The 27061-nt window shown below is 36.7% G+C and overlaps 1 protein-coding gene across 2 annotated transcripts in view; it reads left to right on the top strand.

The window, feature by feature from the left end:
* Positions 1-27061, top strand: part of SUGCT (succinyl-CoA:glutarate-CoA transferase) — a gene marked incomplete at its 5' end in the record, with an annotated part of 342330 nt that overhangs the window by 286365 nt on the left and 28904 nt on the right. The window lies entirely within an intron of this gene.

Genomic DNA, 27061 nt, shown 5'->3' with positions numbered 1-27061 from the left:
GTAGTGATTACAGTAGCAGAAAAATGGGTTAAAGCATGTGTCAGAATACCTTCTGGTTCCCATCGGTCAGTTGTCACAAAACATGAACCTGGCTTTGATAATAGTTGCAAACTCCCACTGCTAGAAATGTTACTGCTGAATCATCTACATGAATATGTGAATCTGTTTTTGATTTCGTTCGATTTTGCAAGTTACCCAGGCTTCTTTTAGAGACATTTCTGTTTTAAAAACAAAAAAAAATATCAAAAACTAAAAAAACCAAACCAAAACAAAAACAAACAAAAAAAAAAGAAGACAAAAGAGGAAGGAAATTTGTACTGAAGACTTAATGAAGCTCTGCAATGATTAAGTCTTAAATAGATATTTTGTACTTCCAAAGAACACAGAAGTATATACAGAAGTAATAAACTAGTCTCTCCTCTTTAAAGCTCTGAATGGATCAGGAACTGGTGTAGCTTTCCTTCCATCAGTTAGTTATGTAATTGGGTTAGGTTCAACCAGAGCCATTATGAACATACAGATCCTTGCAGTTGTCTTGGTTTTGATAATTGATCCTTATCTGATAATCTATTAGCTATTGGGTCAATTTTTCTACTTCTCTCTGCTTATCTCTCTCCCAAGCCACAGTGAGAATTGCTTCCTCCTTCATTCAAAGTACTAAGTCCTGTCTATTTTTATAAGAACTTCTCCTTACATTGTCATTTTCTTTGCCAGTTCCACCCTCTGACACAGCATCCAGTTGTCATCAATTTTGGTTGCCTTGAGCATATGTAGCGTTAAGAAGAATTTGACCCATAAAATTTTTCTTAATTTGCACATCCCGGAATCACACTGGGATGCAGAAAGAATTATTTGAAAGAAACCAATCCTGTATTAGATCATGTTTTCTTCATGAACAGAGGGGGTGTTTGTGTGTGTGGATGTGTATGCTCCATAGTTGCGCTTTATCACAGTTTGCGTTCCACATTTGGTCTCACTAGACTTGGATCTTTGGTTGACTGTATTAAAAAATGCATCTCTAATTTAGAGGCACATATCTGGAAACAGCAATCCTTTTTTTTTTTTTTTTTTTAAATTTTCTTACAGAAAAGTAATCCTGGTTAATTTACCCAAAATGAAAATAAAAATAAAAGGTTTTGGCTTATTTCTTTTTTAAGAAGTTGAAATAAAAGCCTTACAGATGGTAGAGGAAGTGTGTAAGGTTTTCATGTTGCATACAATTTATAATCTATCTTAGAGAAAGCAAATACTCCTTAAGGGGATAGCTTAAACTGCAAGAAGAGGAAAGAGATGAAAGGAATGTTCTAATGTCTGTCAGCAGCGATAGAATGTATTGGCAAGAGAGTGAGTTTTTACATAGGTAAGCCATAGTACTTCCCAAATCCTTAGTTATTTTTTATTTTATTAAACTAGTGACACTGCACTAAACTAAAATAAATCATCTTAGTCTCTAATGGTTTGCCGTTTACATGGACTTCTATGAAGAGTTTCTTGTATTGAAACAGATGGCTGAAATGATTATTGGATATTTGAGCAGGAAAAGTAGAATTCCTTCCTTTCCTGGCATGGAAGGATAAGGAGGGGAGAGACAGGGGAGGAAAGGGGGAAGAACACTCATTCAGTGTGAGCAGAATGGACCTATTGATATCACTGGAAAGACAGTGCATTACTCTGTCCCAAAACTAAAGTGTGTTTGGCCACTGTTGATGATAGGTAACAGAAGTACCCTGGATTTGTTCTGCTCAATACTATATCTGAAGAGTAGAGGGAAGAGTGTGCAAAGAAAGCCTACAGTAGACAACTTCCTCTCAATGAAAGTTAAAAATAGAAGTTTGGGTTTTTTTTCCAATGTGGTTATATTTAATATCTTGTATTTGGTAGAGAACAAGTTTACTAAGCTCTCAGTTTCTGTCTCAGGATTGCTTATTAGGAAAATTAAGGAAAATTAAGTTATTAATGTGAATGTTGAAACTGAATAGACTGAAAATGTTTTTCTTTAAAGAGACTGGGGAGATTCTGATCCCAAAATAAAAATAGGTTGCTGTTGTTTCTTAAGCATATAAGCCAGATTTTAATGTGTCCTTTAGTAATTGAATTGGACGTCACACTTGAGGCTCTTGACAGAGGTGCAACTTTTGCGGCCAAGTAAAGCTGTGAGTGCAGTGACATGCATTTATTAAGTGAAGCATACTGGCAGATTTTAGCTCCAAGTATCACAGGTGGCCTCTGTGTCTAGCATATTGATTCGCAGTAGTCCTTATCCATGCTTGTCCTCAGTTTGAGAGTTGGTTCAAATCTGTGTATGAATCCTCCATTGTAGATCTTGTAACGTGAAATTCTGAGAGATTTTGCCATTGACATTAGTGTAGGCTACATTTTTAATGTTGGACTTGGTAACTCATACTCCTCCTTTGCTTAAATATCTTTTGTTATGGTTATTGAATTTGGTTCTTTCCTCACCTAGTCAATGTTTCTCCCTTGCCATTTTTGTATTTCCAGCCTAAGGTATACTGTGTGCTGATAAGTGTATTATAGGGCGGTGGTGAAAAGGGAGTGGGAGAAGTACTACAAAAAACATATTTCTAGTAATTTTTCTTTTCAGAATATATCTTTATGGTACAAAAGAAAGAGACCTTGCATTTTGATATCTCTTGTTTCAAGTATTCATGAAAAATGTCTATGCACATATACATTACACTGTTGTTACTAGTATCAAGATATCTCAGGTTCAAGAACAGAGGTGAAAAAGAGAATTCATTGTGTCTGACTTAGAGTGACTCTATAAAAGATTGTGAGAACGTTCTGAAAAAAAAAGTGGTTCTGTGGTAGTTCAGTAGTTTCATTAGGATAATGTTTCACAAGATAATTCTGTATATTCATGTCATGATGTTATTCTAGAACTGACATATACATACACTTGATGTATCCTATATAGAATGTGCAACACTGTGAGAGAGCCCTGCTTGAGTCATTCTTGCCAGAACTGGTTCATCTGATTGTAGGGCTGAACTAATGAATCTCTTCTGTTTCTATACCTGAAGGCAACTCAATCATCTTTAGTTTAGGGCAGTGCTCCAAAGATGATCAGGAGCTGGAGCACCTCAGCTGGAGAGGTAGAGCCAGGGGAAAAGGAGTCTTAGGGGGGGCCTGTCAGAAGCCCTCCAGCACCTATAGGAAGGTTATCAATGTGAAGAGCTGGGCTCTTCACAGCAGTGCATGGTGGGAGGATGACAGACAAGAGAAATTCAGCCTGTATATCACAAAAATCTTTTTCATCATGACAACAGCCAGGTGGTGGAGCAGGTTGCCCAGAGAGGTCATGCATACTCTGTTCTTAGAAGTTTTCAGAGAACAGCCAGCTAAAGCCAGGGGCAACCTGATTTGACGTAAGACATGACTCTGATTCGACCCAAATAAGAGTGGAGTCCTCCTGAAGTCCTTTCCAACTTGGATTATGTTCTAATTCTGTGATTAACATCAGTATCTCTTCCTCAGCTCTGTTGTGCTTAGCCATCCCCACAAAGATCTGAAGAAGATATGACACAATTTAATCAAATGGGAAATGTAGAGCACAGAAAGTACACTTGGGGACAAAAAAATCATGTTTTATACAGTGCCATATTGCAGATGGCACTGGATGGCACAGAGACACTACAGGTAAGTGAAGGGACAAAATTTTGAGAAGTTTTAGCATCTGGGTTAGTCTTGAACTACTTTGCCAACGAGTAATGGACTTTTACAAGGCATGTGGGTTTCTGGAAGCCACTGAGTATTCTGAGTGCCAATATGGAGCATAATGGATGCTCCCAACACACACTGATGACAAAAGAAAAAAATAATGGATGCAATACAATCTTTCCCAAATCTTTTCAAACCTTTCAAACTTATATGGTTTAGGAAACTCAGATAATAATACGCCCAACTTCTGCATTATCTGGTCTCTAATGTTGACTTTTAAAGGCTGCCAGTTGTTTTTTAAAGTCAAAATGGTGTTCGTAATATTATTTTTATAATGAAGAGAACATGATGTGTTCAGCTGTCCCAAACAAACTAACGTTTTTAGAATTTATTAACTAACAGGAACCTTTGTGAACTAAATTTAATTTCTGACCCCTTCTAAGCCTTAGTAAACTGGGGATTTGGATATAAGCCTAGACTTTGGAACCATCTCTGATCAAACAGGAAACAATATAACTGTAGAAATTGTGTAAATCACCTCTTTTGGACAAAACAACTATTCTTAGTTTTGATAATGTTTATGTTGTATGTTCTTCTCATCCCCATTTCCTGAGTTGATAAACACTATGTCTGTCCTTTGGTCCATGATCTGCATCAAGGATGACTTTATTGCTCAGAAAGGCCAATTTCATACCTGGCTTCATAATTTCCTTCTGTGCTCTTGAGATAAAGTGTTTGGGGGACTATTCCAAGCTCAGTTAGGAAAAATAGTGCAGGATTCCTCCTTGACATAGATTTCTTGGACTGAATTCAGGCAACTTATCTTAATTAATCAACCCACTCAGGAGAAATATCCCTTTTTCCGGTCTTCTCCTGTCACTGTGAATTACAAATATACTACTGAAACAGGAAAGAATTTTTTTTTCAGAGGTAGGCTTTTCCTGTTGTATGATTCATTAAATGGTGTCATGGTTCCATGGAGACTAATTGCTATCAATCTCTTAGAAGAAGAGGCAAAAAATCTAATAGGACTTCCTTATTATGCCACAGATTTCTTCCTTAACCTTGGACAAACCACTTTGTGTCTTACCAAACTAATTGTTTGCAGTTTTTCAGATCTCTGTTAATAGCTGAAAACTACTTTGATTCCTCAGGGAAGGAATTTCTTGGGAAATTTGTTAATTTAAATATTTATTTCTATTTGTTATGCATGTATTTATACCTGTTTTCTTCATGTATGTGGAAGACTAGTTATAGTTAAGGAAACAATACTGGTGTGTCCATGTATTTGATCAGTGCATTTCAATACAGGGAGCAAATATGGCTGTTAGCGATACATACTATCTTTTTGTGACCATTTAATGTAAGTGTAGTAGAGGAAGTTTCAGTAGGACTAGATATAAAGCAGGGAATAGTGACTTCCACATGGAGGAAGTTTGCAGGAAATGAAGGAAGTCTGTACTCCAATCCATTGTTTCCTACAGCTAGGAGATCCTTCAATATAAGAACAACAACAACATAAAAAATCCCAACAATTTTTTCAAGATCCTTTGCTTGAACTTCTGATCCTGCCTGCTTCTCTTTGGGTGTTTTTTTAATATGTGTCTATGTGTGTCTGTATGTGTGTGTGTGCATGCATGTGCATAACCAATGTTGACTGAAAAATTTTAATTTCACTTCACTACTTACGGTACATTGGAGACAAACAGCTTCACTAGCATTACCATTACCTCATTCACCTTTTTTAGTCATCAGGGCTGACTGTTTATGTCTTTTACATTCACAGAGCTGATTTCAGTTTTGAGGAGTCCATGACCATTACAGGAACTTATACAAATAATGTATGACAGCTCACCTAGCTATCCTCAAAATAATTAAAAAAAAATTAATAAATATACAAACAGTATATTCATACTGATTGCAAAAACAGAAAAGAGATGGTGGGAATGGCAAGGAATATGTTATTGGCTTCAGGATTAGGTAGAAAGGTGAGTACATCTTTTTAATGAATGATGCTTTAATTTGGAATCTTTCAAGATTCCTTTTAAAGTAAAACATAAATAAAAATTTTTAATATTTTTACTCCTCTGTCATATGTTTCCACAGTATTTCTCTACCACAGATTTTAAAATTTGTTATACCTCCCAGAATGATCTAAGTGCCACAGTTAATACTTTTAAAGTTGTTTCTAGAAAGAAAAGGCTGCTGTTTCTTACCTAGTTCTGGGACTTCAGTTGTTGAAGGGAATTAAGAAATAGTGGAAATCTCAAACTAACTGAGTAGCAGTACTGACTGGGCCCAGTATTGACTGTCACTCAAGCAATGGCTCTCCAGGACTGCTGTTCAAGGTCTCTGAGCCAGACTCTTCTCTCATCAGACCCTAGGTTTCTCTGTCGGTCCTTAGGATCTGGCAATCAAAGTTGTTTTTCTTGCATCACGTATTTTTTCCCAGAATCTGGAACTGCCATATAGGGAGGAAAAATGAATATTTTTCAGAGGACAAGTGGGGCGATTTTCCTGCTCTGTACGTAATAAGTCAAGTAAAGTTGTGATTGAAGTATTGCTGAATGTTGATTGGTAAATATACTTCTAGTTACAGGAGAATATTTTCTTTATGTTTTCCTCCATGTGTCCTAAGCTGTACTAGGATTTTCTTTTAACTGGACATAGTTGTGATGGAGAGTTAACTCAAGAGTATCACCTTGCTGTCACATGATGGGGGGAGGGAGGGGGAGAAAGCTGCAGTATTGACTGAATAACCAAATAAACTAATGAGTTTCTCACCAATGTTATTGTGCTAGAATTCAACTTTGTTTAAAATGATGTGGTATTTTCTTCTGTTTGAATGTGTTTATCACTTCTTTCTTTATAAATAACAATAACTTTGAAAGTAGTTTCTTAACCCTCACTCTGTAACAAGCACAGCCAGGTGCTCACACAGTTCAGGGTGTGAGATTATAAAGATACGTCTGCATGCCTCGGGTGTGTTGTAAAACAGCCAACTTACTCCAACACCCATAAATTTTTCATATATCTTTATGATCTTTAATAGTTATTGGATAAGAAAAGGAATCTACTGTCAGTTAAAAAAATTTTGGTTTCATTAAATGTAAAAATATGTTTTAAACATTTAGACAATTTTACTTAATCCCTAGGACACTGAGTAGACTAATCCTCATTTGTGTTTCCTCCATATTGTCTTGACCCAAGCCCTGCCTTCCCATCAACAGTAAGAGTGATTGGACTTACGCTGTTTTCTGTGAACCTAGAATGAACAATTTTGTGGTCAGCACTGGCCATTGAGTCATGTGTTTTGCCTTTTTATCACATTGACCATAGAATGTCATCAATTTAACTCTTTCACGTATGTTTGACTGTCGTTTTACTTTTTCAAAAATCCTCAAGAGATGGAAAATTCCTCAAATATCCACATCTGTCTTTAAAGGCCTGATCAATTTAATTGTTAAAAAACTCATGGTCTCCAATTTAACAGAGAAACTTTTTTGTGTGTGTCTTTCATGAGGTTTAAGTACTTTTTGTGCCCATGAAAGAAGATGATGCCATGAAGACCAAAATTTCATCTAGATAACTTTTTGACAAACTATGTAGGGTGAATTGCCCAGATCTTTTCAGGTCCTTTGTGTAAGTACAGTGCAGTACAGTTTTGTAACTCTGTCTTTTTCATTGCAGTCTGTGTACTGTATGTATACAGGAAAAACTGCAGTTGTATAGAGTGCATCACAAACTTCCTGCCTGACTCTGGGCAAGTCTCTTAGCCCACGAAGTTACATTTCTCACTTCTTCATGCAATAGATTGAGAAAATAGAACTCACAATTAGCTACATGTTTTTCCAAATTATGATTATAATAGGTGAAATTTGATGATATTTTTCCTTGTAGTTTATGAAAAGAATCATTGGATAGAAATAAGGGGCAAAATAAGGCTTATACAGTTAACTTGTTCATTTGATTAAGAGCCGACCACCAGTAGATAGCATGCACCTGTTGTAGGCTAGTAAATTTATCTATAACTCCTGAAGTAGAGAATATTTAAGTTCTTTTAGTCACTGTGAACTTGAAATTATTTTTGTCCCTCTTTCTTGTACTTACCACTCTTTCTAGCAAAGCCCAGCCAAGAAAGTAATGCCATGTTGCATCAGAATCAAAAACCAGAATGGTGATTTTGACCCAAGTCTTGAATATTCTAAATGATGCCTTAATAATTGGGGCTATCAAAAATAAAGCATTGCTGCCACCTCTTTTGCCCTCTGCCATTTTGCTAACTATTCTAGAGCTCTTTTGTGATTCTGGGCAAGAAGGAAATTCCCAAGAATTTTTCCAAATGTTTTGTGACTAGACGTTCCTTTTATTCTTTTACCAGATATTATTTATCTGCTACGGCTCACCAAATTTGATCCAAATGTTGAAATTTCTTTTGTTAAACATAAACTTCTTTTTAGGCAAGTAAAACTAGCTTGTTCATCCTAACACTGTACAAAAGGTATAAAACAAGACAGAATAGATGTGAACTAGTTTAATCCAGGGTCTGTTGAAACATTAGGCATTGGGTCAAGACCTGATCAGAAAAATCCTCCTGATACAGAGTCTGTTAAGGTACAGAACAGAATTCCCTAAGAAAACACAGAATCCCTGTTTCTTTGGTTCTCTGAAACTAGACTGAACATAGAAAATTAAAGCAGGTTACCTGTATAAAAAGCAAATAAATGCTCTATTAAATGGAATTGATAATGAATTTTAAAATGTAATGTGAGTTCATTGCTTTAAATTAGTAATTTAGACATAGTGCCACTGGCAGGACAATAAAAAAGGTATTTTGATTTGTGTGTAAGTGGAGTGTTCCTCCTGGGTTTTGAAATAGATGCAGAGATGAAATGAGGCAGAAGTTCGCAGATTAGAAAAAGCTTTTTAATATTCTTTGCAGGCTGTTTTTAGAAACATCACAAGGAACAGAAAATCAGGCCCATTTGTGAAGAGAGGCAGTACAATTTATAAACGTGTGAGGCAAACAAAATTTTAAAGCTGATGATGCACAAATACCAAATTCCAGTCATCCAGTTTATACATATTGAAAGCACAACTTCATGCACACATCTGCTATTTCAAGCCCAGGAACACAGACATACAAGCTTGTACAGACTCATAGCAATTTAATAGTATTCTAAAGAAATCCCAAGGTTAGTGCTAAAAAATTAAAGCTGCAGTGCTTTGATTATGAGATTTAGATCCCTATATGAGTGAATCTATGACAAAAACTCTCCTGTAATTTGAAACATTCTCGTTTTCACATTTGTTCATACAGAGGGGGGATAGAAAAGATAAAAAAGGGCCATAGATCTTTGTGTTGGTAGTATTTACCTTTGGTACCTTAAAAGGCTGGAATAAGGACTTGTGTTGTAGTTCCTGAGAGGGAAGTTTTACTTTCTGACTTCCTCACTACTCATAAATCAATATCCCCACTCTATGATTTAGTAGTTGTTGTATCTCAAAACTGAATGTCGAGTTTAATAGCTTACTTTTCTGCTCCTCATTTTTGCTTGGATTTCCTGAGAAAAAAAAACCCATCAGAAAATGCTGACCTGTGCTTCTGCTTCTTTTAGATTCAGGTACCATGCTCTAGCTTTTACTGCCTCTAAAAGTGTTGTGAGAATACATGGGTAAAGTGTAGATTTGATGTGGCTGCATGGCAGTGTTAGATTGCAAGAGGACACTTTAACATATCCTTTAAGCACTTTTGTAAGAATGACAGTGTAGAGAAAACTACTGGAGGAAAACAAGATAAATTGGGGGAGTAGCTTAGAATTTAAAAGAAAACCCTTGGTGTCTTCCAGTTAAGCCATTCACTTTCTAGGGGTTATTATTCTGACAGATTTTAAGCTTTTCAACATATTAGCTAGTGTGGTGATACCTTGGAATCTTCATTTCAGTTGACTTCAAGAAAGAAAGCAATACCTTGTTTACTACTTTAATATGACTTTCAGATTCTCACTGGTAGAAAGCTCACCACTCAAAGCAACATCACCCATCAACAATGTCCATGAGGTGATGCTACCATTTCCATGAATTTGCCTTTACTTTTTTTACTTTTACATTTTTAATATTTGTTGTTTTGGTTTTGGGTTTTTTTAATGTAGGAAGTTTTCACTCAGTTGCTATATTTTGAGGCATAGCATATACAGGTATTTTCATAGATTGATATTCTTTTTCCCAAGCATACACAGACATGAATCAAGATCCTTCATTGATTGTGTTTAGAAGCTATAGGTCTAAAATCTTATCTTACTCTTGGAATTTAATCTTGTACTGGGCACCAGTTACAATAAAATATAATCATATACTTCAATAACATAATTATCCATTACACTTGTGACTATGTTATATACTCTTCTACACTTGACAACCCAAGGAGGTTGTTTGGTGTTAATCTGTAGAGAGAGAAGGATTAGGTAATTATGGTGTATATAATTTATAAGTAGAGGTGATTCAGAAAATTCAGAAATGTGAATATTTTTTTAGGATATAAATGTTTTTCTTTTTCCTTTTTTTTCTTTAAACAAAATCTCATATAAGGAAAATTATTGTAATTGAAAACAAAGTTAATCCCTGATATCATACTGAATTTTTACCTGCTTGTCTTTGAACAGTATTAATGTGTTATTTCACTACTTTGATATCCAAGAAAAATAATTTAAAAGCCAGGGAAAAAAAATTATTTATTTATAAACCAGATTTCAAATATTGGGTACATTCAGGGAATTTACATACCCTGATGATTTACTGTGAATTCACTGTTGATATTAAATGCCTCAGTAAATTGTGGATAATTTTTAAACTCAGGATGAATGAATTAAACAAATGTTGTCTTATTTACAGTAAAACATGTCCTCAGTAAAGTTCTCTGCTATTTTTTGAAGACTCTATTTGGAGCTTTGCCATATGATTTTTTAAAACTTACTTTAAGTAGTCAACTAAAATGTTTTGTAAAATATGGAACCTAATATATGCAAAACAAAGCATTCCAATCCACAATCCACTTTGTAATATACTGACTGATAATTTCACAGAAATATTAAAAGGATTCATCTGTAGAGGCTCTTTAAAAAGCCAAGAGATAAGATTGAAAGCTCAATCATAATTTAGTAAATCTGTGTCTTCTAGTGCTTAATGTCTTTACCAGAAGATTTAGTTTTATATTTGAATAATGTAACCATTACCAGAGCTTCTTCAGCCTCATTACCAGACCTCTTCTGGCCTGAAAGCCAGAATATGATATGGACAATGAAACCTACACTTCTTCATGGTTTTCTGCAATCTAAATTCAAAAGCTCTGACCGTGAACTTCCCCGTTTCCTACATTTGATGACAGCAAAGCAAGAAAGGTGGAGCCTAAGTTATGTTTTAATGAGGCTTCTACCCATCAGTAGCTTGCTGGAGTCAGCTCCAAGCAGTCACAACCAGCAGACCCAGCCCTCCACTAGACAGCTAAAGTGGTGAGGTGAGGCAGTTAGACTAGATGATACCTACAGGTCCCTTCCAACTCAACTATCCCGGTTTTTTCTATTGTGTTTTTAAAACCTCTTCATTTACATCTTCCTTAGATCTTCTGTCCACCTGTGTGTCTACCCACCTCCCTCAAAACTTATTTTCTAGCAAGAAAGACCTTTTTATTTCATCAATTTAATTTTACCCTTCCCTTTCAGTCTAGCATTAGTATTATGGATCTGTTCCACAGGCCATATTAGATGGGCACCTGACAACAAGACAGCCTTTATGATGTTTCTGTTGTATATTTGTTCTCTGATGTACACTGGGAATGTCTCCCTGAATTATGGAAGGATCTATTCCAGGTTTTTTCATAGACAAAAAATGCATTATTCTCTCTCACAGTCACAGTGTGTCCAAGACCATCAGAGGTTAAGAAACTGGGTTTGTTTGGCAGATGTTTCTTGTTATTCTGCCAATTAAGTCAACAATAGGTATTCATAATCCTGGGGAGGCTTGGAGGTCATAGAAATTACAGGGCAGGCAGAATAGCTCATGCACAAATAGCTAAAAAAGAAAGCGATCTTTTGGGGAATCCCACCCACCCCTTTTATTCTCCTTGTCCTAGGGGCGGTCATCAGTCAGTGGCATTGTGCATTGGCTTCAACCCTTGGTTCTGGCTGAAGTGTTCAAGGTCCTGAATGGCACGATCTCTGTTTTATTCTTTCAAGGGATATAGGGGTATATTCTTCTACACTCAGCTTCAGTGCTTTGTCTAAGTATTTAAATGTTCTTCTCAGCAACTAGTTTAAAATAAGTTGTTGGAATACTTGTTAAGAGAGAATGGACTGCCGCCACGGAAGAGATAGCAGTTATTGTGAGGCACCATGTAGTGTAGAGCAGTCATCTGTTACTTTACCAGTATAGAGAAACTCATTAGATTCTTATTTTCTAGTCTTCTCAAAAGTTTATCCTTGCCAAACAAGACATGGAGCTGGCGGAGAGAAGCACCGACCTTAAGAGGAAAAACGGATATGGAGAAGTCACCAGAGAGCTACTTTGTGTGCTTTGTGGCTGGGATGTTAATGGCAATTGAATGATCTCTGCAGGTAATTTAATAGAGTATACTGGACTTTTCAGATGTGGGGCACTCTCTGCCCGCCTTATGCAGTAAAGAACAGTGTGATACAACAGTCAGTCAGGTGAGACTAACAAGAATAAAGCATTACTGAAAGACAAAGCAAGAGCTTTAAAGAGAGAAAAGAAGCAGCCATGAGGCAATGAACAGTCATGAGATTTCAAGTCCACTAACAAAGCTGAATTCCCATATAAAAAATCCTTACTTAAGCATAAAAGTTCTAATACATAGTGAATAAAGCATTGGCTGGGGAGTGTAATGATGACAAAAGTGTAATAAAACATTTATACTATCACTTATGGTGAAAAGAGAAGTGAAGGAGACAGAGTTGGTACAAATAATACCTAAAATATTGTAGCAGCTAATGAAAGTATTTGATATACTGTGACCCTAGAAGGAATGTGACTGTGTTTTTATCTGAACCCAAGAAACAGAAGGGCCAATATATGCCTGTCTCACAGTCACATAATCTGGCATCCACATGTACTTTTGGAGATATAAAAGAATATTTAATGAGAGACAGAAACATATATGGGGCAAATGATTCCAGCATATAGGAGATGATGCTGAAAGAAACAGAGAAATTTCTTCAAATGGCAAGGGCAGCTGAACTGTCTAGCAAAATTACCAAAACAGTGTTATCAGTGCAGAACAGGGACAAATTAAAGGAAATTGGGAATCAGGATAAAGACAGACTGGATGGGAATGAGAGTGTTGTGTCGCACGGTATGTATTGAGTGAAACAATATGCAAGACACTAAAACCCTGTCTGGTTCCCAGCAAAAACATGTAAAAAAGTAGAGAGCATAACAAGACTTTCTGTCCAGTGTGTTGTGGCTCAGGAAATAGAGAAAGCGGTAAGATGTATGGAGGACATAGAGATTACAGTTAAAAGAAAGGTGTCCTCTGGTTGTCTTGCATAAGTCCAGATAAATCTGTTGCAATGAAGGATACAGAAGAACAATATCAGCCAGTTTATTTTCAGAACTGTTCTTTCAGGTCTTAATCAGTTGACTCCAATTGGATAGTGAAGCCATCAGCAGCCTAATCCTACCAAGATGGTTAGTGACAACTTTAATCTGGAGAATTAGAATTCATGATGCAGGTATTTGAAGCCAAAGAGCAAATGCAGCCCGTGGAGAAGAAGTTTGACAATCAAGAGATGTTACATACACAAGGTATTAATTTCCTGAGCATGGTAGAGGAGAGAGTGTTCTCTGTGTGCGTTCTCCTTTTCAGAAAATGTAAGATCATACTTTAGGGAAGGAGACACACAAAAATGAAGTGGAAGTCAGAAATCAGCCTCAATACAGTGAGATGACTAAAATTCAGTTTTTCATAATGGCAGAGTAATAACAAATAGTTGATAACTCTACAAGAAATGACATTATTATGTCTATTGAAGCTTTCAGAGAATGACTCAGATGCCTAATTGTTCCTGAGGAAAATTTGGAATAAACTGAGGATCTTCATTTAGCCAAACCTCAGAACATATTGTATGTATGTATGTCAGCACTAATAGACAATAAATAGATTGTATAAACTATCATCGGTTTAACACCTCTGTTTGTCAGGCTAAGACTTTTACCACTCTGTGATTTGAGCCATGTGACAACAGCGTCTACACCTTTTCGAAGATAATGGCCTGGTGTAAATGCTTTTGACCTGTGCCCAACTTCTAAGGTGTTGCAATGTAAATTGAAGCTGGGAAGGATTCCCAGACATGTGGCTTGAAGCTGATGACAGAACTATTAAAAGTTAATGGTCTGACAAAAGAGACAGTCAATGTCACTATGTAATAAGCAAAATATGAAGTTGAATGTAGACATGTAGAACTTGAGTAAAACTATGTTTTCTCTGTTAGTTGACATCTGGAGAGATGTCAGCAAGACCCTGGAAAAGTCAGTGCAATTAGGAAAGCACTAAAATGAAAGCAGTCCAATGTCTATTAGACGTGGTGATTTTTTTCTGGAATTACCCAAGGTACTTAAAACAATGAGGAGATACTGCTCCTAAGATTCTATAGGGTAGCTAAAACAAAATTATTTTGTTCTGAAGGAGGTCTAGGAGCAGTGCTAATGCACACCAAGCAGCCCAGAACATTTACTTAAAGATAGGAAATAAAAAGGAAACAGAGCCGTGCTTTCTGAAATGCAGTTCCCTTAATTCACCTTTCAGCACTAGCTCAAAATCTGCTATATGGAACTCGGAAAAAACTGTGGGTTTGTACTGGGGTTTTTTCTTTGCAAAATTTTAGCAGTATAATATGAAAATAAGGTACTTCCCAAGAAAATCCCTGTATATGGTAGATGCACTCGACAGGACAGAATACTAGACATGATTTTATAAGACAAAAACTGCATCTCCAGTGGTGGGCTTCACACAGACCCCTGAAGAATAGGCAGTAGTAAATCAGCTTTTGTACCAACCATGGCAGACTGAAGGGCCACTTACCACAGGAAGTTACCCTGTTTTAGTCTGTGAGAGATGAACTGTACATGCAAAATACTTTTTTTTGGAGGAGACCTAACAGCAATCCTAGAAGACTTAGAAGGTGCCTACAGTGTGCCTGAAATATACTTCAGACCTACTGATATAGATCTGAATGAAATGTCAACCAAGAATGTGTGCCCAAATAGGAGCAAAGAAATAGCAATCTGAGGTGCTCAGACTTCTGACTGATTAGAGGAGATTGCAAAGCTTCATGAAATATCAGCCCTGGTAAAAATCCAAAGAAGAAAACAAAGAAAAATAAAAGAATAAAACCAATAGACAAGTTTTCTGCTGCAGCTGCTGTAAGACTTGTTGGAGGACATGTGAACAAAGACAGTAACAGGAGCTAGGGCATATCTGAAAGCATATTTTGCAAAGTCTGAAGTACCAGAGTGTCTGAAAACTTAAGATGCCTGGCAGTAGACTTCAAACTTAGCAAAAAATATGTCACGTTATCCTGAATGCTCAAAGGGCAACAGGAGAGTCAATCTGGCAATGAAGAGCTTGTAAACAAGAACAGTACTGGTGAGTTCTCACTTTGCATTGTTCAGTTTTCACATTCCTACCTCTCTTTCCCTTCCTTCTACCTTCTCCCTTTCTAATTTTTACCTTGACACAGATAAACCAAGTCTTCCTTGCAAAAAAGGAAGCAATATACAGTGAAATGAACTAGTAAAAATCAGTAAAAAAAGTCGATGATTTGATATCATCATGTAGATGAACAGGTCTGGTTCAGCCATCAAAAATCCACTTGCAGCAGTAATAGAAACTAAGGGCTGATGTTACTAGCAGAGGGAAATCTGAAGATAGTACCCACACAAAATCAAAATCCAAATAAAAGTAAATAAGCATTATAAAGGGAAGTAAAAAAAAAGAAGTTAGTATAAACTTGATGGCAACAGAAGCTCAAAATCTCATTTCTTTCAAAAATTGTTACAGTTTGCTTGAAGGAAAAGTAAAATAAAATTACATATGGCCATGGCAATGGCAATATTGAGTTAGACTCTTGATTCATTGAGTTTCAGCAGAACTGTTCTGCAGGCTATTCTGAAGGTGTTCTGTGGTCAGAACTGGTGATTGTACAGCTGTAGCTGCATGAGAATGCAGCACTGGTGGAGGTGTTCCCACCATTCCATTACAGTGTACCTGTAAGCTGTTTATAGAGTCTTACATAACACTGCGAAAAAAATCTTTAAAAACACTGCAGATTTGTTTCTGCTTATCCCCTGTACCATTTGCAACATCAGGATAAAACCCAAAAAGTGAAAAACATTGCTCCCTTTTGATGTCAAATCCTGGGGTTGAGAGAGGAGATGCAGCCTTCCAGAAGGTGTCTGACCTGGCAGGTTTGTTCTGTTGCTCCTCAGTGCTCTGAGAAAGTGTGTGGTATGTGCTCTACACAGGTTAAGTAAAGTTTTGTGTTCTGAACCTCACTCTGGAGAAAGAAGCATTTCATTAGGCAGCTGCCTGGAAACAACTCAATATGGAAAAGTGAGAAAGCTTGAGAGATTTTAGAGTCTCTGAGTACATAATTTCTTGCTGTTTCACACAGTTACACTTATGCAGAAATAAACTTTCCTGAAATTTCAGGCTACATTTTAACATGCATATGTTTCTTGGAATGACAACTTTACCATGGCTAAAATCCTTCTCCCAGAGAAGAGAAACCATCCTTGCAAACCTTGCTAGAGAGTGGTTTAGTCACAGTCATTTCAGGACTGAAACTCCTTGTTGAACAAAGGCCTCGAAGTGTCATGACTGTTAGTCCACTCTGGATTTAATAGTAGTTTTGGATACCTTTGGATATGTCATGGAGAATTTTTACTCTAGATCTGTCTGCCAGTGTGTGGGTTCAGCCCCAGAAGTGAGTTTGCACAGCACTCTCCTGCACTCAGGGTGATTTCCTCAGCTCTCCAGACCCTTTGCTGCCTTGTCAAATGGTAGGTAATGCACATCTCACTAACAGCACCACAGCTGTACACTGACAAGAAGAGTGACATCAGACCTCTTGGGAGGCTGTTGGTGTGTATTCTTTTCCTATGCAACTTCACAAGACTTGTGGGACCTTTTATCTTCATCTGTACTTTATGTAGACTGCCTGTGTATTCATAGTGTTAGACGTTGTATTTGGATATGAATGTTTAACTACATATATAACATATTGTTAGATGTGAAGAAATTGGCAGATGATACACAAAGTATGTGCAGATTAAATTATATTTAAAATATTCTGAAAATTGGAATAAAAAAAAATTGAACTGGTCAAGCAGTCTGCAAGGGAGTGTGGGAAAACTATTGTTTGGGACTTGGAAGAATAGACTGGACAAAGCATTAACAATCAAATTTTTTTAAAAAAGGAATAACAATTGGAAGTAATTTTCAGTGGTGGGAGAGCGGAACATAAATGATTTCTTAGACTTTTTTTTTTTTTTTAACTTTATTATCTTAAATTATTTCTTTGAAAGGTTTTCTCCCTGCTCTAATGTAATGAATTCCATAGCAATGATGATTAAGTATTTAGGGGCTTTTACCAAGGATTCTTTAGAAGAGATGATGAATGATTATTGGCTACAGTTGCTGATTGACACAATAATTCGTGCCAAGGGATTCCTCTCTAGTTTTGAAACTATATTCTAAAAAGAAAAGAGAATTGATTTTTTAGATAACACAGTGATGTTGAGATTAATTGAAGCATAACGGAGACTCATGCCTCTCATTTTTTCTTAAGTAATGGTATAATTCTTGTCTTTATGTGTTTGCTTCTTGTAATTTGTGATAAAAATGATGTGCAATTTTACCTTACAACCTATGACAGTAACTTTAAGTTGGAGCTTCAGTATGCCAAAAAAGAGGAAGCTACAGAAATAGTACTATAGATAGTTTGAATGTGTTTATTTTTCTTAAAAAGGAGAAAATGCACAAACAGAACAGGTTTGCCAAGCTACCTTTTCTATAGAATCACTAATTTTCACCCTGAAGAGGTCAGGCAGATTTATGGAATAAAACAGGGCCTCAAGCCATGTAACATGATTGTGAGCTAGTCAACCACTCATTTGTGCCAAGTAAATTTTGGAAATGATTCTCCTTTGCTGACAGTACCCTCATTACCGATTGTGTAGAGTAATTTATCAGGCATTTCTTAAAATAAACCGTTCATTTATGCTAATAGGACTTGGCAGGGAGGAAAAACTGGCAGGACTTGAAGTTCCTAGTGTTTTTCTTTTTTCAAACAAAAACTGCAAAGTCCTTAGTATTTTGAGCAACCGTTATCACAGCCATGCATATAGTTTATTAAAGTGACAACTAATTGCATAATAAATTTTCACAATGGGAGAAAATTATTCCTATGTTAAGTTTACAAAAGCAAATAGTTTGGTAGTATTGTAAAAGCACAGTCATTAGTTTCATACTTGTACATTCCTTATTGGCTAAGCTTCTGTTATTAATGAATCACTTACCATTTTTTCCATGACTCATCTATTCTCAGTGCAGTACCTCATCTTGAAATCTCTCTTTGTTCCTTACCCCTCATGTATTTTCTGTTTGGTACCTCCCTCCAAGGAGATGTTTTCTTTCTGCTTCGTAGTGGGGTTTTGAGCCTGCAAACAGCCACACACATCAGTAACTCCTGAAGTGAGTAGTCCCACTGAACCTATGGGACTGGTCAATAGGTACAGTTAATAATTTCTATGTGTTTGTAGGACCCTACTGCAGCCATTGTACAGTTTAGCTGCTAATCTTTGCAGCTGAACTAACTTGTATTTAGTTCAATACATTTCACATTCATTTGTCTTCTAAAAATAAATACATGAGTTCCTGAAAAAGCCATCCTTCCTAGCCCACAAGAAAACATCCAAAGCTCAAGAAGAAAGCATGCATTGAAACACACAAATAAGGTCAGCAACAACACTGATAAAATGACAGCTGTAGCAAATTGTGACTCATCAAAAAACAATGCTTTAATCCAATGCCTGCTGAAATGTAAGGGGAAGTCTTCTGTTAACTTCACTGGTGGTTAGATCTGGTCCTCATTTAATAAGACAAAGCTAGATGCATCTCCAATTGTACATAAATTATGCGATAAGGGTTTTTATTGTGTGTTCAGTTTCTCAGCAAATGGCAAAATCCGTTTCATCGTCAAGTAAAACTAAACAGTGATGTGGTTTTTGTTATTGCCTTTTAATGAAAGTAAATAAATATGGAAGTGAGTAAATGCAATTAGTGCAGAATATACTGTGCTTCTTATAACTACAAATTAAGCATGACACATTGACCCCATATTTTGATCATGCCTCAGACTTTAACTGCGGATGCCAGAAACTGAGACTGTTTTTTCAAAGACAAACAAACCAGCCAAGAGCACCTTAAATTGGAGACTAAATCCTAGATGTTTTTTAATAATCAGACTTTCATGGAAGCTGTGTGATGATACAACTTAGATTATGGCTTTAAACTTTTACTGTCTCATGCTATTGTACTTTGTGGTTTGCAGAACTGAAGGGATCCATATTTACTAAAATGAAGAACAAAGGCTCTCTAACATTTTGCAAGTCTTCAGCTTTTTAGACTTCAAACTTAAAATACAAAGGTCATTCCACAAACCTTACTGTACCTGGCCATTTCTTCTACATGTCTATTACTCACCATCATAATTAGAAAGTCCCTGCAATGGGTCTAAATGTTTCTGCTGATGTTTTCCACTTCTGTCTGCATTCTTTTCATATTGTTTCCTGCCATTAATGCAATAAAAATGTCAACCACAAATACCAGATTCCTAATGGAAAAGCAAAACAAACTAAAACCACAGCCAGCACCACAGCTGAGAAATATTATTTTTCCCTCATATTCCAAATTTTTACTAGGCAAACAATTAATTGAGGTTGCATATAACAATATGGGTTGTTAACTAAGTTACATACATTGTTCATACATGGAAATCAGAATTACTGACACTCTCTGTAACGGTTACAGAGTGGTTCCATGCATACATTTGGGTTGTCTGATCAGAGGAAGATGGTATCTTGTTTAAATGAGAGGACCATAATTGGTACTTTTGGCTTCTCCTGCTCTTGGAAAAACACCATCATATTTAGTTCAAGGTATAATGGGGCAAGCATTACTTCTTTAATGTACTGCAATGCATAGATGTTTAATGAATTTATACTTTTAATTTGCTATGAGTTCCTAAAAGGTAGAAGGCTCAGAAGAGAAGATCTAAGTATCTATTGTTAATGCAAAATAGATGGTTCTTGTAATGTGTCCACTTATTTGTACAATGCAATAAGTAGCCTCTCTGATTATTTTTGGTCATTACTTAAACCCTTCAAAGTTTCTGGCTTTTCTTAAATACAATTAGATGAAACCTTTCTGTTTAATTTATTGACGTGAAATTGGTGAGGAAGTTAATGTAGAAATCAGAATTCTGTATAGAACAAATTAGTGGTGGTAGTGAAGTTCCTAATCTATTTACTATAACATACATGTTTGGAGAACAGATCCCCATATGTGCTGTTCCCTCAGCATACATAAAATAAAATGAAAAAGTGGCCTCTTCCCCATGAAGTCTGTAATCTCAAATGTAATACAGAAACAAAAATTGATAAAGATCATGAAGAAATGTTGAAACAGTACAAGTCAGCATGCAGGAAATGGTTGCAGCTGTTATGAACATTTTAGTTCCTCACTGAAGATTAGTTTTTTGAGAAACTCTTGAGTTGCTTCTGGTATTGAAGGTAAAAGGTACAGGAGAGATTACCTCATGGGTGATTTGACGATATATTTTTCTCCCATAAAACTATCTCCTTAAGAACAGTGTGAAGTGCAAAAGAGCAGGTTGTCTGCTAGGAGTTTAACATAAACCTTGGATTATGCAGAAAACCTGAGCATTTTCTATCTATTTATTTCACCTTTCATTTTAATACATGTATTTTGATATCTCTTGCCATATTTTTGAGACTCTACTGCTGCCCAGTTCAGTAGTGTATGTTCCGTCTGTAAACTCTTTGGATTAAGGGTAGTTTTCTCCAATTGTCTGCGCACTTCTTGGTTCAGCTGAGCCTCTGTCTAGTTTAAAAACAATAGCAATAACTCAAAATAAGTATGTACTCTGAAGATGCCTTCAAATGTTCCATTTTTTTAATGAGAAAGTGATGGAAAATGGCAGGAGGTTTAGAATACAATGGATCCACTATGCTTCCCTTATTTAACTTTTCTTCTTCCTGAACCCCTTGGTGGTGATTCTGGAAGCATTGCAGCATAGGAATAGACCGCTACTGGAGAGTAGCCCTCTTTGTTCATTAGAAGGGCTCCACCGCCTGTGGGGAAGCTTTGCAGAGACATGCTATGCAGTGGCTGGATTTCACCCAATATAAGTGTCAGGTCAAAATGCAGGATTTTAAAAACAATTATAATCGTACAAACAGGTAGCTGAAATATCTCTCTGCCTCTCTCTGAGAAGAGCTATATGTGCAGGACCAACATGAGGAATGGTCTTTTGCCTAGTCCTAGCTGCCAGCTCCTCTCCACATGCCTCTGTACTGTCATTATTGCAGTCACTGAGACTGCAAAGGTACTTGGTGCACACAGTAGGACAGAAGTGAGACTGTAGAGGAAAATTTCAGAGTTACAGATTTACCTTCTTCCCACCAATCCCTCGTAAAAAAAACCCCAAAACCAACAACAAACAAACAAAACCAAAACAAAAACACCCCAAAACCTGCAAAGATGCTTTCTCAAGAGTCTGCTTAACAAGTTTTTGCACAGTGGTGTACAATTTGACATCACATGATTAAAAAAAATTAAGTGCCACTGAACGCTGTTTTAAAAGGCCCTGCACAGGCATTCCAACTACAGCAATACTTCAGTAGTTCCATCTGGATTCAGTCTCAGCACATCAGCAATAGCACTGAAACTTATTAACACTCGTGAAATTCCGTGTTCAAGACCTTTCATTTGAAAATATAAATGCAATGCCAAGCAAAGTAAAACTTGAAAAGGTTATCCTTTATCTTCTTAAACTAATGGCAAAAAAATCCAAATCTAATTTAGTTTGTATGAATGTATCATATTTTTTGGCCTCCCTAGAAAATGACTGTTCCTCATTTTTCTCCAGCTGTAAATAATATGACTTAAATAGCTCAGTGAAGCAGCTCTATTATTTACTGGTCAAAAAACATTACAAATGATTGAAGGGTTTTTATGAAAGAGGTGGCTGAGAATTGTTCTTCCAATTGAAATTTTAATGCTTGTGGCATATTGCAGGGTCAATGTATATCCATAGGCAGAGAGAAAATCTGAAAAATTATCATTTTTTAAGGGTTACGTGTTTCTGTTTTCTCAGGTTTGCAAGTATTTAATATATATAAAACACGTGAGTTTTTAATAAGTGATTTTTGCATGCCATGGTTGAGGTGCTTCTAAGCAGTGTATTGATGTTTAGACGTTGCTTACTGGCCTGATTAAAACCAAGTCTGTTGGAGCAGGCCTAAACCATACAATGAAGGATGAGACAGGGACATCAAGGAGGTCTTCAGAATCACAGTTTGCTGCTAACAAGATGCTTCACCCACTCTGATTTCCCCCATGCAAAAGGTAAAGGACTGCAGGCCATAAGCCTTCTGAGATTCAGTATACCAGCTTTGCATGACACCTTGAAAAACCTTAAGCCATATTTCACATTTTCCCGCAGTGAAAGCAGGAAGAGCTTTATGAGAGATTTGATTGAAAAAATCAATTTGAAGCCTAGTCAGTTAATCTCATACATTGTAGGTTGTTGTGGTTGAGGAATGGTGCTTTAGTACTCCCACTAAAACCATGCTCTCTCCTTCCAATTTGAGGCACAAAAGGTAAAGACCACAGGCTGAGATTTAGAACAATTTTACTGGAAACAATGAGGTAAGAAAACGAACACTAACAGCAACAATAATAATGGCAGAGGGTATAAGAAAAGAAATTATTCACATATAAAAACCCCCCAATAATAGACAATACCAGACCGCTCCCTCTGCCACATTCTCTGACCTGGAAGGAACCCCTTCTCCCTGGAATATAGTCCCTTTCTCCTGCCCCTGGCAATGGCCTGAGGTGGTACAGAATAACCTCCAGGTCCTAGCCATGCCCTCTCCAGGCTACTGCAAAAATTAATTCTGTCCTGGCCAGAACCAGGACACAGATAGAACTGAATCTTATTAAAATGATGTAACACCATTTAAAAAATCTTATATGTGAAAGACAAGTTCAGTACAGAGCAATACAGAAGACAACATTGATGGAGGCTACTTGTGATATTCCTACTATATTTTGGTCAGATTTATCATTTCCTTGTGTCAGATACTGAGTTTACCGCTCTCATTCCCTCATCAGATGAAGGTGTTCAAATACCAGGTTTACCTCTGCATGTTCTTTAATCTTATTTGCTCAAGTGAATCATGAACACCCTACTTAACTAGGGTCCTATTACCAAGATGGACTGCCAGGAGATAAATACTGAAATTGTTCATACTGGATGTTCCCCATCCCAAGATCCTGCTGAACAGAGCAGGCTAAGTGCTGAATTCAGACCAGGTTGCTTGGGGTTTTTGTCTGTTGAGCCTTGAAAACCTTGAGGATGGAGATTCCACAGTCTCATCTGAAAATTTTTGTGAAACCTGCTTTCTGCAGGCAGTTCATGTTGGAGCAGTAGGGAATAAATCCCTTGTTCTCTTTTAGTTATAGAATTGCCAAGTGTTATCTGACACAATAGTATTGAAAAAAAATAAGAGATCTAGCATTATTTAAAACTTTACAGTATCACCTTAAAATGATTATGTTCTAAATGTTTATATGAGTGCTGTACAACAGTAACACATGCACATGCTCTTCCAGCTGGACTGTAAAATTTATGAACTTCACACTTCTGGCACCATTGGTATCACTGTAAGGACAATACTTTTTCAAGAACAGTATTTGTATTGTGGTAATTCGTGGTTCTATTATTAGAAGGGCAAGAAGACATGGACTTTGTTTGGGGTTTTTTTTGAAACAGTAAAAGCTTTTATTTTAACTTCATCTTTTTATTTTTAGGCAAATAAGATCATACATACATACATACGATTTTTAAATGTTCCTAAAAGATATATATATTTTTCTGTATGCAGCTTTATCTTTAAGACAAATTCATTGCTAAAAGAACTTCTTGGACTACTGCAGAAGTTGAGAATGTATCTTGAAGTTGCTTTCCTTTTCTTTCTGTGTGAAGCTTAAGCCCATGCAGTTGACTTTTTTCAGACACAATCCATTCAAATTAGCTTTTTTCTTTTTGCTGTCTTTTGTCAAATCAGTTGGCCTCTACTACACTGTCCCTTAGCTCAGTTATTTCATTCCTGTTCCTAACTGCATTATTCACCGAGCCAACCACAGTTGGCTGAGCACATTATGAAAAATTCTTGTGATCATAAGAACTTCCTCAACTGCAGGTAATGACTCTGATTCATATCTCCTATCTTCTTGCTCCAGTATTTTTTCTGAATCTCAATGGTAAGCATCTCAGTTATATTTTCATAACTTTTAACATCAAACTCTCCTCTCCTCCTTCTGCTCTCTCTCATATTTTGGGCCCTAAATACTTCACTCCTTTTATTTTTTTTTTTGTTTGCTCCATAGCTGTGTACTCTCTCCCCTTTTAGTGATTCCTTCGTCTACTTTATCTTTTTCTTTATAATTTTTCTAATCTGTAGCTCTTCCAAGATCAATTTTACAAATGGTTCATGCATACTCAAGAACTGGAGTTCTCAGCCTATGGCAGATGGAAGGTCTGCGTCTTGTCTTGTCTCTGACAATGACCAAAATTTTGGCTACCTTGTCAGAAAAAAAAAACAAACAAACAAACCCCAAACAACCCCGAAGTTTTCTTTTCTGATTATTTCTGTCATCAGTTAAGTTCAAGGCTCCTTCAACACATCTTCAGAGCAACTACCTGAAGCTCCTCTTTTTGGTCCCCGTCTTTTTTTTCAGGAAAAAGCATGACAGAATCCTTGATGGTTAAATTTTGGGTTGCACTCTGTTCTTTCCAGAAGTATCAGAGGCTGCCCCTCCAGAAATGCATCATTCCTTGAGTTGAGGTATGGACCCTTGATGGTATCAGGATTTTTTGACCCTGCGATAACATATGACTTTTAGGTTTATGTTTTGGGAGCAAATATAAATGAAGAAGGTCCTCTTAGAAATAACATGAATTGAATTAAATGCCCCCTTTTAAAGGGCTGCAAACTCAAATTCTGCTCTTATGATGCACTATTGCATTTTTTTTTTCTCTGAGTGACCCAGCTGGAGTTGTGCCTTTTCCTCACTACTTTGCCAAGGAACCTTTGTGCTGAATCACTGACTATTTCTACTGTGATTGGCTTGGACTTCTAGGGTGAGGATTTTACTGAATATGTCTCCTTTTTTGCCCACTAATTGTTTTCTATGCCTCATGGGGCATTATCTTCAGTTTTCAGTGCTTCTGTAATATTTAATTTGGAGTTGGATGTGTAACAAAATGAAAATTATTTCAATTTGATTGATTCCTTAAATGTTGCTTGTCAATTTAAGGAAATTCTGAGCAGTTTTTCTTCTTGCTGAAGAGGGAGTTTTAGACTATCTTAAGACTTCCTGAAGGTAACAGTCAAAAAAAACCTCAACCATTTTTTTTACAGTTATTCCAGCCAAGATTTGTGTTTATCCCTTTATTGGTCCTTTCAGAATAAACAAGAAATAATGGAGTAGTTGTGCTTACAATGCCCTATTCCCCACTTCCCAGGCAAATCAAGGGTGTCTCTCAGCAGCAGAAGGATAAGGTAGAGTCGCGACTAGAGCCATTATATGGGGTAGCAGGAAGATGATACAAACTAGTGTGCTTTTTCCTGAAGAGCTGTATTTCAGACTGCTCTTTCTGTAGCAAAAAATCAGTTTTTTAGCAGATGGATCAATGCCATATTATACTTTGATTTCCGTTGTGTTGGCATTGTTTCCACAACATTACTTGACATCACATCACTGTAGGCCTACGTGTGTGCCAACTAAAATTACAGAAGCCAAAGGATGGGGTCAGAGGCAGAGGTGCAGGCCTAGCTGCAGAAGACAAGCATGTAAGCATGGTTGTTCTCTGAATAGGGCAACACCTTCTGTTACAGATGGAGTGCTGGGCATCACCCACATTTTGGGGAGGACTAGGAACAGGAAATATTAGGAGCCTATGTGACCTCACTGGCTCATCAACACTGAAAAATCAATCTATGCATGATTTCTAGCAACAAAAAAAAAGTCAAATCTTGTAGAGAGATAGAAGCATAAAAAGTTTCACTGAAATGCTTTCTGTGAGAGGGTTAGAAAGACTCCCTTGGTTGTAGGTCCCATCAGGTTTGGCTTCAGTTCTCTCACCAGTTGTACTGCCTTTAAAGTGTAGGACACCTCCTTCTTAGTCAAGTTTTACCTGTTTCCTTAGGAGTGTATCTTGTGAAAATATATCTGAGAACATCCAATTGTTTCAAAGTGTATTTCCTTGAAAAGAACTCACATAGGTAAAAAACCCAAAACAAACAAAAAGTCTTGTCTGATAAAGGAAATCCTTCACTATTCATAAAATATTTGGGTTATTTGGGAAAAGAGGAAATTGCTAAGGATTAGGTTTACAGCACATGAGCATGTCTCAGAAGTGCTACTCTGTAAAGCTTGTCAAGAAAAAAAAGCAAATAAATCCCAGTAGGCTTCCAGAGTTTTGCATCCTGTCATTTATTACATTTGTCAGTAAAAGCAGCAAGGATTATGGAAGTAGATTTATTAATTTTATGAAACCCTGGCACGAAGGATTGGTGGCCCTCTGATAGAAAATTAAGTGGAACTATTTTGTGAAAGAAAAACATTGTGTACTTGTAGTGAAAAGTTATTATCGCAGCAAACCTGTTGCAAATAAATCGCTCTAGCAAATCCCTTGGAAGTGACTTGCCTTAAAGTCTATGGGATTATGTTTTATGTCTCCTTGTGTAAAGGAAGATCCTTGGTTTCAATGGGTGTTCAAATTCCTGGGGTCGGTATACAGAATTAAAACAGCTAATCATAACCAGTTTGGAAAAGTTTCCTGTTGCTGTTTTAGCCTTTGTTATTAATGCCTTAAAGGCACACTGCTAAAATGAAGGTTCATTTTCTTTACTTTCAGTATCTCATCCTTTGTACAAGGGTGTCCTTTGGAAGACTTTGTAATATTTGATCCTTTCCAGAATCTGTCATCTGTATGTT

This window comes from Coloeus monedula (assembly GCF_965178545.1).
Source record: "Coloeus monedula genome assembly, chromosome: 1".
Classification (NCBI taxonomy): Eukaryota; Metazoa; Chordata; class Aves; order Passeriformes; family Corvidae; genus Coloeus; species Coloeus monedula.
The sequence above is the reverse complement of the archived record's forward strand: the minus strand, read 5'-3'. Positions and strand labels throughout refer to the sequence as shown.